We start from the raw sequence: 10,036 nt of genomic DNA, 5'->3' as shown, positions 1-10,036 counted from the left end.
AGGGATTTTGTTAGGCACTTTAGTATAATCAATGGATGTTATCTTACTGTACTTATATATTGAGTAGGTTGAGGTGCTCCTATAAGAAACCTAATATGTGCTGGAAAATGCCAAAGTGATTTGATATATACTAGCACAAGCACATTTACCAATGTGGTTGATATACACCGATAGGCTATATCAACCACACTAATAATTATTATGTGTATTTTTTTAAAAACCGACTATATAAATAATAACAATCATATTCTTATATATTTATATATTTATGATTATTATATTAATATAATAATAATAATATAATCTCATAATAATATTAGTAATATTAACTAATAGTAATAATAAATCATATTATTATTATTATTATTATTATTATTCTGTTAACCCATAATAATATTAGCAATATTAATTCACAATAATAATTTTCATAGCAATAATTATTTTAGTAAATGTGGTCAATATACCCATAAGGCTTCAATTCTATCAATGACACAAACCATTAACAACAATAATAATAATAATAATATATTATTCATTTTTTATAAAATGTATATAAATAATTACTTATTTTATTAAAAAAATAAATATTATTTTTAAAAAAATATAAATATTATTTTTAGAAAAATATAAATATTTTTATTTTATCTTATCTTATAAGTTATAATAAAAACAATAACAATAATAATATTAATAATAATAATAATTTACTAATCAAAATTAATAAATAATAGTAAAATAGTTAATTATTGTTAAACAATAATAATATTTTCTTAATTAAATATTATTAAATAATAATAATATGAACATTAATTAATAAAATAAAAATATAACAATTAATTCCCTTTTACATAATAATAATTAATTTTTTGTCAAATGTGACATTGGACCATGGTTGACTGTGGTTGGCCATGGTTGTTCTCATATTAAGGCAACCTTTGTCACAAAGAGATATTTGAGCATTGTTGACCATGATTGATTATGATTCACTAATAATAATAATAATAATAATAATAATGTATTATTATTATAATAATATTATATCATTATTATAATAATAATATTAACTCAATAACAACAATGGTCCAATATTAATTAGAATTGTGACAAGTGAATAATAAACTCAAGGGATTAATACTAAAACCCTAAGATATTATGAACCCAGGGAATAATATAAACCCTAAGATAAATATTATAAACACTAAACTAGACATGATTCACCATCATTGATTTTCATATTGAGACAATCCTTATCACAACTCTAGTGTTAGGTCACTATACTACTAGTCTAACCCCTTATTGTTATTAATACAACCCCCTTATTATAATTTTGTGCCCATGTAGTCCCCATATCATTATTATTGTGCCCCATAGAAGCGCACTATTGTTATTATTGTGCCCTTACATTATTATTGTTATGTCGGCTCTGATTATATTATGACCCCTTAGATTCCTATATATAGAAATGAGGTCTTGTCATTTGTATCATCTAAGAAATTTTCATTTGTGTAATGTAAAGGAGGTTTCCCCCTCGAAGAGGCTTATTTCTAAGGCATTCATCTATCTTTTTGTGAGATGGTTTCATAACATTTGGTATTAGAGCTTTGGATTCTAGGGTTTCGCTGCTCCAAACAGGTCATCGTGGCATTTTCTCTATAAAAATTTTCTACGATGTTTCAGAAGCTAAAAAAACAACCCATTTCAGACGAGATATCTATGAACCTCGGGTCTAATTTTCAGATCTTGTGTCGCGCTATTTTCAGAGATATGGCTTGAGGAAGTTAGGGTTTTGGAAAGGTCCATAATTTCATCTAAAACAAGTCATCATGGAATTTTTTCTATCACTCTTTCACTACGAAGTTTTAGAAGCTAAAAAAAAAACCCATTTGAGAAGTGATCGGTCTGAAACTCAGCTCTGAATTTCAGATTCTGACTAGCTATATTTTTGGAGATATAATCTAAGGAATTTAGAGTTTTTGCAGACTACCGAATTACATTCCAAACAGATCACCTTGGGAAAATTGTCATAACTTTCTCTCTGAGCTTCAGATGGAAATTTCGTCAGACGTTTCAGAAAGAGGACTTCTTGTAGCTTTATATATATCCGTTTTAGGTACTAATGTTGAAACAGTGACACGTGGAGCTTTGTACAAGTTCTCTCTACTAAATTAGTCTGTAATCAGGTCATCGTGGGAGATTTGACACAACAATTCCTTGCAGAATCCAATCTTGATCAGACTTGCGGGATTAGAAAGAGAACTCAGAGATCTACTGTAAGAAGAAATTTCAGAACTTGGAGATTTGAAATTACAAATTTATAGGCGTTTCAAGATCGAGCTCCAAAAATCAAGAAAGTGTGGTATGAGGAAGTTTGATGGCAAGGATCCGGTAAATTGGATACTACAGATGGAGCAATATTTTGATCTACATGGGGTACCACTATTAAAAAAGGTATGTATTGCATCTTCATATTTAGAGCCGGATCAATTTTTATGGTATAAAGGGCTTTGTTCTCGTAAACAACTTGTTACGTGGTCAATTTTCATGGAGGAAATGACAACACATTTTGAGGATACAAAGAGAAACACCTTCTTTAGAGCAACAACACAACAATTGGAAGAAAAAAGAGCAAAAGCACTTTGTTACAAAGTGGAAAGAAAAATTATGGCATCAAGGAAGTCTACCCCTCACAACTATAAAGATGGAAGTGTTGTTTCTCCTGGCCTTCCAGAACCTACAAGGGTTACACCACAACAATTGGAAGGAAAAAGAGAAAAAGGGCTTTGCTACAATTGTGATAACAAATACATTAAAGGTTATAAGTGTGCTGAGAAGAAATTATTTTACATTGACTATGGAGAGGAGGAAGAAAAGGATCATGAAACGTCAAAAGAAGAGTATATACAACAGGAACCAACCTTAGAGAAAGCATAAATGAATCTGACCATATCTTGTAATGTAATGATCAGAATTACCACTCCTTAAACTATCAATATAGAAGGACATATCAAGAAGAAAAATGTTCAAGAAGTGAAAGATCTCATAAAGCATCAGGAAATGAATCCAACTATATCTTGTAATGCATTGGAATAAATTACATGTTATAGAGTGGCCAACACATAAGCTCGACATCCCCGCTATTGTTCAGAGGTGGCGACTATAGGAAAACACATCCTGGAATCTCAAGCCTAGAAAAAACACAATCACACACCTGTAAGGGAGGGCAATGATGGTATCCAGGATGAGCTAGCTAACACGCTAGCCCAACAATCACATTATTAGCCAGTGGTGGTCCCCTTGATAGGTCATCCAGTTGGGCTTACCCTATAACATTTGTGAGATTGCAAGTGGAAGACATAGGGGTTAAGGGAGCGGGATGATGTGGGAGAGATTCTACATGCACCAATCACAAGTGAGGAGGGTGAGAAGGGGAAACCCCACTCAACTACTTAAAAGGAGTAGTAGATGGAAGTGCCAGAAATAAGTGTGAGGATGATGTTAGTGACGTGTGCCTGGTATTATTTCCATTGGATAGAGAGTTGACTTGCAATCCACATAAGCCTGGAATCTTAGGTGAAGGGAGGAAGGGAAGACATGTTAGTAAGCGTTGGGAAAGGCCTAGTAGGATGATTTAAATGGGGTATGTGGTCAAGGTCACACTGTTATTGTGGTGTTGTTGGTCAATGATTGTCCCACTTGCTAATTAAGCCTAATGAGATTTATCGTAGAGGAAGTTTAAGCAGTGCCCCAAGTGTAAGCGATGGGAAGAGAAGAACCGGGACGACGCATCCCAGTAGTGGAACCCCGGAGGATGCACCTCGGTGGTTCAAATGGGGTGCAAAGTTGTAAGCATTAGGAAGGGATAGAGCTGGTGGAGCCCACCTAATTTTGATAGCCTAGACGTAATCCTCTACTGTGGTTAAAAGGGGCACACAAAATGGAAGCATCAGGATTGAGTTATTTGGCCATGCGGCAGCGTTCCAATGGACCTTGAGATGGAAATATTTTCAAGATATGCGGTCCTAAAAGTGGCTTCCCACCTAGCGTATCATACATATCAACGACGGAGATATTCTCCGAGGGGTACCCCTCCTAAAATCACAATCCGCTCAAGATTGGTGTCGTAGCCAGATTTTCGAACCCAGTGATTTCTTGTTAACAAAGGAAGTTGGTGCAAAACAAAGGTCTCAATGGAACCTCTCTCCCCTCACTAACAATGGGACAAATGAAATCATATCATTAGCTCTAAGGAGATGATGGTGGAAGGTGACATCGAAGTCACATCAACCTATTGGTTGTAGACCGGTAGAGTTTTAGGTGTTCAAAGGGGAATATCAATGTTGGGACACCTCAGCAGAGAAAAATCACCTTGGAAAGCCCTCTATTGATCAAAGGAAGTGTAAGGCTGAACCCACCTGGGATCTCATCCCGTGAGGGAGAACTTGTCAAGTTAAAAAGAAGGCGTGAATTAATGCGCTAGGATTGAAGGGCTACGAGCTAAGCCCTGAACCACAGGAATTTGGTGTAAAAATATACCAGGGGAATGGTTGGAAAAAGGGGAGGCATGAATAAAAGCATCGAGATTGGGAGCTTTGGCATTAGATCCTAGTCTTTGGTCATTTCACATAGAAATGAGACCAACGATGTTGAGACATTAACTAAGGGAGTTTATTCTGTGAAGGGCTTAAACAGGAAAAGTGCCTATAGGCTTAGCCAATGGTAACACGATGATTTTGAGGTCACCTCTAGGGTTGATCCCGAGGGTGGTTGGAAATGCCGAATTGAAGGTAGTTGGGAAAGGAAGAGAGGAATTTTTTTTTTAATACCCCATTCCTTTGAATGAAAATAATGGGTTGGGTGACATTACATTAACAAACTTAGTTAGCACACATATCTTGCACAACCCATTCTACTCTCCTAAAAAACAACTTAGAGCTCACATGAAAAACCTAGGTTTGAGTTTACGAAAATCCATTCTCTTAATTGACCAAGATCACCAAGGATTTCTCCTATGGTGTATTGATTAATATTTTGGACTTGAGCTCAAGTTTGATGGGTCTAGTGTATAATGCTTAGTGATGTTCTTTGAGAGGGAAATATGTCAATATCTAGCATATGTCACTAGAGATTTTTAATCTAATGAAGGAAGATATCTAAACCCCCTTATCATTGGAAAACACTCGGACCATGTGACAAAATACCCTACATCACCTAGTTTATGTGACACAATACCCTACATCACTGGATAAATGACACCTTAAGTGATACTTATAGCCATTATTGCAAGGAACTTAAATTTTAATGTGATAATATATTCCCTCTTTGTGTGTTTCCAGAGAATTTGACGCTATTTCTTGGATGGCAATCAAGGTGTGGGTTCATCTCAAGTAATACCTATACCCGTTATCACAAGGAAATTGAATTTTAAAGTGATAATCTCTCTCTCTCTCTCTCTCTCATTGTGTGTTTCCATAGAAGTTGATGCTATTAATTGGATAGAACTCAAGGTGTTGGGTTTGTTAGAAATGATACTAGAGCATATTACAACACTATCCTACTATGGGAAAAAGTTAGGCTTAAAGGTTAAAATTTGTTATGGTTTTTTTAATGGTGATGACTTGTAACTAAACCCTAAATTGATTGCATTACAACATTGCAGAGAATACATAAGAAGGTGCTAAGAGTACAGACGAAGTTATAGAATTGACAAGATTGTACAATTCCCTCTTAAATAAAGCTTAGACATTAGATATAAGGAATATAAAGATAGAAGAAATGTGGAAACACCTAAGGATACATAAAAAATAATGAGGGGCCTAAAGGCGGGGATCTAAAGCTGCCAGGTAAATAATGAAAGGATATTTTAGGACCACGAAAGGAAATTAGAATTGAATTTTGTGTTACTACATAGTATATATAAAATCTAGAAGAAATTGTAGAAATGAACAAATTCTAGCAATGATGAAATAAATCCCTATAAGAAGCTGCAAAACGCATCAAAGATTCAAAAAAATTACCCAACTACCAACAACACATGGAAAAGCTCCCATTTGAAACCTATTTCAACAATGTTGCTCATGACATTGCAACTGATTATTTCATTTATTTTAAGGTTAATTTTTCATTTCATTGAATAAAATGTTGTTGAGATCAATCACTTTTCTTCTATTTTGCATTCTTCGGGCTCCTACCCATTTGTGTAGTTTCGATCAGGAACCTATGGCCTTGAGCAACTGATATCTTTACAATAATACCTAGAATAGATAGATGACCCTTCAATATCTCGATAATAAAATTTGATAATGGAGAGGAATAGGTTCAATTTATGAAATTATCCCAGTAGATGTATGGTGGTCCTGCTCATATTGGAACTCTATGAGTAGCTAGTTCATTCAAAAATTTCCATGTAACACTTTTTTACCATGTCTCGCTAGAGCAACTGAGATATTACAACTAGTTGTTGATTTACTATGTACCAAGAAAAACAACATAAATACTACAAGTACCAAAAGCAACATAATTATTGGCTTTACCATTTTGTATAGATACCAAGAAAATAACGTAATAGAAAGCTACAAATAAAAGTGTGTGGCCATTAGTTAGCATAGGACCATTACATAAATAGTTGTTGAAATATATGAAAACATGTATCCAACAAAATTTAAAATTATTATAAAATATGGCTTGAACAATTGCTTGAGAAATTAAAAAAATGAATATTGGATTAAAACTTACATAGAAATTGATTTTGAATCGCTGAGAATTGTTGAGGTAGAATAACCTGAAATAAATGGATTGAAATTAATTATGGCGTGAGCAGAAAAATATAATTAATTATAGCATGAATAGAAAAATATGCCAATAATTAAGTGGAACACGTGTTATTACTATAGCATAATTAGCTATATGTGATGTGTTGTTACTATAACATACTCAGTGAGTGTAACACATCATGATATTAATTACGTTCAAATGATATGGTGTTGCTGAGTGTGATAAGTGATGAATGACATTACCTATTTGAATATGTTACCTAGTTGAACATGTATTTGAATAAGCTATCATTATCCATGGGTTGGGTATACCATTAAGAATGAAAATGTTTTTTAACTCCACAATGAATTTGATGTAAGGCCACCTAAATTATGTAGCATATGTAGCCTTTGTTTCAACAAGGAGAAAAATATGTTGTTACAACAAGAAGTAGTTTGTTGTCATTGTGTTAGGTATATTCATTTATTTTAATAATGGGCATAATATAAATCGAAACCTTTGTCCCATTATTAGGTAGAACGTATTGAGTTAACAACTAGTTGTTAATCATTGTTATAAGTAATTTTCATAAATGGGTGTTGATTGAGTACAATGTGTGGTTGTTCATCACTATAATGCAAGGCGTGATGTAATATGCATCCCTTTCACCACTAGGTAGCCTACAATATGTAACATAAATTTGATGAGTGGCATGATAGTGGTGTTGGTTATGTGTTTTACTCTTAATTAACAATATTTCTTTTCTTCAAATTTTGGTTCCTCACCAATAACCATGGAGACTACCTTACCATATTTTTATGTTACATCTATGTATCAGTCCACCATCCCTAACCATCTGAGGAAATTAGACTTCGTTTATTTGGTTCAATAGGTTAAATTTGTTCCCCTTCTTTGAACATTATGGACATATATTTAGAGGTAGAATTACTTATCAACTCTAGGTTGAACTTTCTAGAGGGGCTCTTTTTCTAAAACTTGCATTGCTTCCACTAGACATTATTAGTCTTTCTGTAATGTAACATAGATAATTTTTACCCAATCATCCTCCTTATCAAATTACTTCATTTATCCAGGTTTCATTTCAGCTAATGAATAATGTAACACATGCAATTACATATTTACATGTGTCAAATCTCTAATGCTTATGAAGTTGATTGGAGCTAATGAGGAAAATGACATGGACTTTTTGAGAATTTGGAATATGACCAAGGATATATTGTGTATGCATGAAAAACATGGCCTCAGTATGATCATTGAGAAATACTTATATCCAACATGGATGAAAACATGATTTAAATTCAACATATAAACATTTTCTTTAATGCTCACTTCAAATTCAGAATATTTGTAAAAGCATTTATGTGGACTCATATTTTATCAAGTGTTGTATCCAAATCCTGTTATAGTTCAGACTCATTTCCCTACGCTGCTTACTTATTTTGGTTCTCTAACAGAATGGAAAAACTTTATGGGATTTTCAAGTTTCGTCAATTATGTTCATAACATTAGGTTTTCAATGAAATTTTATTCCATCTTGCTTCAAACGGGTTCATATGACAACCCGGCAAATGGAAAAGGCTCACTCCAATTATAAAGGAATTGTATGGACTTGATCGGGAAATTTTGTTTGAAATGTGATTGTCCCATTTGAGAAGAATCCTTGACCACTATACCTTAGAACTGCTTCTCATCTGGTGTCATTCCTGCTAAGGGAATTCCTAGCTTGTTGAAACTTGTGTTGTTTCCTAGCTGTTTGAAACTTGCATTGCTTCCACTAGACAATATCAGCCTTTATGAAATGCAACTTAGATATTTTTTACATAATCATTCTCCCTATCATATTACTTCATCTATCTAGGTTTCATGTCAGTCAATGAATAATGTAACACATGTAATTCCATATTTTACATCTCGAAAACTTATGAAGTCGATTGGACCTAAGGAGGAAAATCACATGGAATTTTTTAGAATTTGGAATATGACTAAGGATATATTTTCAATGCATGCAAAACATGACCTCTATCTGATCATTGAGAAATACTTGGATGCAATATGGATAGCAACTGGCTTGAAATTTGACATAGAAAATTTGTTTTGAATGCTCACTTCAAATTTAGAATATTTGTAGAAGCATTTATGTGTACTCATATTGTATCAAGCTTTGCATCCAGATATTGCTACAGTTCACTTTCATTGACCTATCCTTATTACTTATTTTGTTCCTCTTATAATGGAAATTTTTATGTGATTTTCAATTTTGGTCAAAAATGTTCATAATATTAGTTTTTCAATGAACTTTGATCCCATCTTGCTTCACATGGGTTCATATGATAGCCCAACATATGGAAAAGGCTCATTCCAATTAAGTGAATTCTATGTACTTGATCCAAAAAAACAAATTAAAATGTAATTGTCTCATTTGAGAAGAAGCATTGATCACTCTACCTTAGAAGTACTTCTCACATAGGTTTCATTCCTGCCAAGGGAATTCCTAGCTTGTTGAAACTTGTGTTTATTCTTGGCTTGTTGAAACTTGTGTTTCTTCTTGGCTTGTTGAAACTTGCATTCCTTCCACTAGACATTATCAGTCTTTTTGCAATGTAACTTAGATATTTTTTACTTAATCATCCTCCTTATCAAATTACTTCATATATAGGTTTCATGCCTCCTAATGAACAATGTAACACATGCAATTCCATATTTTACATGTGTCTCATCTCCAAATATTGTGAAGTCATTTGGAGCTAAGGAGGAAAATCACATGGAATTTTTGAGAATTTCGAATATGACCAAGGATATATTGTATATGCATGAAAATCATGACCTTAGTTTGATCATTGAGAAATAATTGGATCCAACATGGATGGCAACTAGCTTGAAATTTTATATAGAAACATTGTTTTGAATGCTCATTTCAAATTCAGAAGAGTTGTAGAAGCATTTATGTGGACTTGTATTGTATCAAGTGTTGCATGTAGATGTTGTTATAGTTCACATTCATTGCCCTATGATGCTTACTTATTTTTGTTCTCTAATAGAATGGAGAAATTTTATGGGATTCTCAATTTTGGTCAATTATGTTCATAACATTAGTTTTTCAATGAACTTTGATTCCATCTTGCTTCACATTTGTTCATATGACCACCCAACAAATGGAAAGGGCTCATTCCAATTAAGGGAATTGTATGGACTTGATCAATATTTTTTTTTTGAATGTAATTGTCCCATTTGAGAAGAAGCCTTGACCACTCTACCTTAGAACTTC

The sequence above is a fragment of the Pinus tabuliformis genome, chromosome 9 (assembly GCF_031772625.1).
Source record: "Pinus tabuliformis cultivar Carrire ecotype Pingquan chromosome 9, CPIR1, whole genome shotgun sequence".
NCBI classification, from domain to species: domain Eukaryota; kingdom Viridiplantae; phylum Streptophyta; class Pinopsida; order Pinales; family Pinaceae; genus Pinus; species Pinus tabuliformis.
This window is presented reverse-complemented; position numbering follows the sequence as displayed.